The 3833-nt window shown below is 29.7% G+C and overlaps 1 pseudogene; it reads right to left on the reverse strand.

Annotated features, from left to right (window-relative positions):
* Window positions 1–966: 966 nt before the first annotated feature.
* Window positions 967–1141, reverse strand: Gm25806 (annotated as a pseudogene).
* Between the last annotated feature and the right edge of the window lie 2692 nt (window positions 1142–3833).

Below are 3833 nucleotides of genomic sequence, written 5' to 3' on the forward strand. Positions count from 1 at the left end.
AGTTGTACAGAACATTTTAGCAGTTTCTGAATTCATATTGTTTTAAAGTGTAAGAAACAAAAAACTGTGCATCTATTGAGGCTAATTATAACAATAATAGTAGTATTTGTATAGTTCCTCTGTTAATAGAAATTATAGTGCTTCTCTTGTCTTCACATAAAAGATTATAATGGGACAAATCAAATAAGAAGACCCTTTTAGTAACAAATCTGTCAAAAATGTGACATGTTTTAATTTGTTCCCATTGTTGTCAAATCAGATTTGAATCCTTGTCTGAGTAACTTTTTTTTCCAGGTGTGTGACACTCACTTATTTTATAGCCCACCATTGTCTTTAAATGACTCTTAAACTAAGTTCTCTACAATATCTCTATAAGGTGGAACAGGTTATAATTTGCTTTTTTTTTTTTTTTTTTTTTTTTTTTGAGATCGCAAACTGTATTCTATTGGAATGATGAAAACCTCACATGTTCTTTCCTAACAAGATGGCTGGGGTAGTAATAGCACCACAGGAGACTACTGGCAATATCACTACCCCTTCTCTGTGCAGAATGATTAAGCTAAGATCAGTTTGAATTCTTTTATAATTATCTCCCTCTCCATGCTGTTGGACGTGAGAAGTTAATTACCACTATTTTCATGCCCATAATGCAGAAATGATGTCTGTGTTAGGTACAAATTTGACAAGCTTTTAGAAGGATGCTTGATGATAGAGTCTGGAGATTATATATGTTAATTTTAGGTTTTTTTTATAAAGTGTCTCAATCATTTCTTTTTAAACACAGGAAAAAATAATTGAACTTGTTCAATGACCAATTTAAAATGACAATGATACCTAGCTTGTGGTCAGAAAGCTTCATAACTATCTTGAGCACTGTTGCACAATATATATCAATTTTTATTTTAACTTATGAATGTTTAGCACAATTGAAGGGGCATTTATGATTATGGTACTTCCCTTGTAAATTCTATATAAAGGAGGAACAGAAATAAACAGACTGACTAATATTTTCTGGAAGTCCTTTTGAAAAAGGTGTGGGTAAAATACTATAAAACAATTGGACAGCATCTATAATTTCAATTAGCAATAACCACGCCTCAGATAAACCTCACTGGCTGCAATAATTCCACTATGGAAAGCTAGCGTCTACAATTTCAAGCCTACAATAATTTTAATATATACCATTCTTGAACTGTTTTGTGCCTATAATTGCTTAAGAAGTCAGTAAGGTATCTTTATGTTAGCATACTTTTCATTTTTAATTCTAAGGAGGCTAATGGCTTCAATAACACAAAATTCTTATATTGAATTCAACTGATATCTGTTCAATGAGACAAAAGTGTATTTATCATTTGCTTGAATGACAGGCTGAATCTGAGTGCTTGAACTGTTCGGCTTCTCAAACTCAGGTCTATGAAATCTTAAAGTACATTTGGTTTAGAAGACTGATTCTAAAATCCATCATTATAAAACTCTCTGCTACATAAACAGAATTTTAGAATTTCTATACATGCAATATATTTGCCCTGAGTTTCATCTCTGCCCTAACACAGATGCTTAATTTGGGGACTACTTTGCCAGCTAGAGATGTTTTACAGAATAGCCTTCTTTTCAACCTCATCAAAGTCCTGCAGAAATAATTCCTCTAAATTATTTTCAAAACTTCATGGTTCTTTCTTCAAAATATAATCATGGTTTCAAATCTGGTGCTAAAAATAAGAAAGGGCATTTGAGGTCTTTGACATTCTTTCTGATGTCTTTAAACCACTGTCACATGATCATTATATAATTTTATGTATTTTTACATATTAAAAATTGTGAGATATATATATATATACTAATAGCTTGTAACATTTCCATAATACTCACTCCCTTTGCTACCTTCTTTAGTCTTACTTCTCAAGCATCACAATCCTGAAAGGTCAGCCTTCAATATGATAGTGCTATTATAAAAGAGAATTTAGGAAATGAGATGAATTCCCCAAAATGAGACTAGTGTCCCCACAGCAATTCTATAGAGCTCACTCTCTTCTCATGTCCTGAAAGATGCCTACTTTTAAACAATTGTATTAATTTACATATTTATTCATTAACTTGTCATTTTTAAGCTATCATTCAACCTATAATATTTCAGTGCATGGACTTTGCATGGTTTCTTTAGTTAAATATTGAAACCAATTATTTCTGTCCCTTCCTTTCTTTAATAATAATAATAATAATAATAATAATATTAATAACTGTCTTTTTCTTTTTTAACATTTATATGCATTACAACTTATAGTAAAGTTATATTATTAGTTTCTAAACAGTACAAAATTTAAATTATATTACTTCTTTATTTCTAAACTTCAGATTGATACCCAATACTTATAAACACTATCTGTTCCAGATGCTTTCTAAGATTTGCCAGGTCAATGTTGGCTTCTAAAACCACATATTTCATCTCTAGTAGCCCAGCCATTTATGTATGAAATCGTCAGGTCTCCATACTCAGAAAAACCTCACGTTTGATTTGATGAACTGTCAATTCTGTGTCAACTTTCTTACTAATTTTTAACAAAGGCATATCATTTCTTTGAGCTATCAAATATTTCAGTTTTAATTAGAGCTAATCCTACCTGACTGGATTTCTTTTATTAATCTCTTTATTCAGTGTTTCTTGTTCCAGATTTAAAGGGCAGTTTAGTGTCAACTCCAAGTTTCTATTTATTCTCATCTCTCTGTAAGCAAACACTTAGAGTAATCAGGAAATCACAGCATAAAACATTGACAATGATATAGGACACTAACAGAATAATCATAATCTTCTTTATTCTTTTTTGTTCTTGTTGTTAAAACAAATAAGCATCCAAAATTCATTACAATTGCTCTATAGTCACACTCATAATAATATTTATGAAATCTTAAAATGTTTCTATGTTAACGCATGTCATATAAACATTCCTGAGTCCTTGATTTTGCATAATACACACCTTCTCTATTCAAGATTTTCTAATTATAATACAAGTATACTCTAAGGTATTTGAATGTAGTGTTTCAATTGAATCATATCAATTTACTATGACTTAATATAGTTAAATGTTTATTTTTATTGAGAATCATTTTATTAGCATCATATATCTAGTTTGACATAATTTCATTAAAGGGAAAGAAGTTATAAACATATTATGAACAATTATTAAGTACTAAAATAATAAACACACTTTCAAATTTGCCTCTACTTTAAAAAGTGACTTTTTTCTAAAAATAAAAGTAGCCTAAAAATCTTTTAAATGATTCATGTATAGCCATTCTTTATTATAATACTAGTAAATCTTAACATAAAGAAGACTACATTACAATGAAGTCACAAAATTGCAAGTTATGTAGTAACTAATCTTTGAATTACTTGGTAGTATCAAGTATAATTATCAAGTAATTTGTAGGAACATGTAATTCCCCTGTAATTATAGAGCTACTATAGATGCCCCACAAAAGAGAATACTAACACAGCCTTACTAATCTGGAATCATTGCCATCTTTTAACATTCACTGACTGATATTCATGAATGAAACATCTGACTTCTAAGTGAAAGACTCCAGATGCATTATGTACAATAGCTATTCTTTCAATCAAAAGTATTCCTTATTCTTGTGACATGTATAAAAGAGATTTCCCCCACCATTGACTATGTAAATGTTCTAAATTACACTAATGCATGTTTAAGTTGGATATGAAAATTTGCATCAATATTCAAAAAAGCTGTCTCAAAACATCTTACCTGTTAGAAATCCTGTTTTGTTTCAATATTTTTCTGAAATCCTTACTCATCAAAGAATATTTAAATGGAAAA

Source organism: Mus musculus, chromosome 5, assembly GCF_000001635.26.
Source record: "Mus musculus strain C57BL/6J chromosome 5, GRCm38.p6 C57BL/6J".
NCBI lineage: Eukaryota > Metazoa > Chordata > Mammalia > Rodentia > Muridae > Mus > Mus musculus.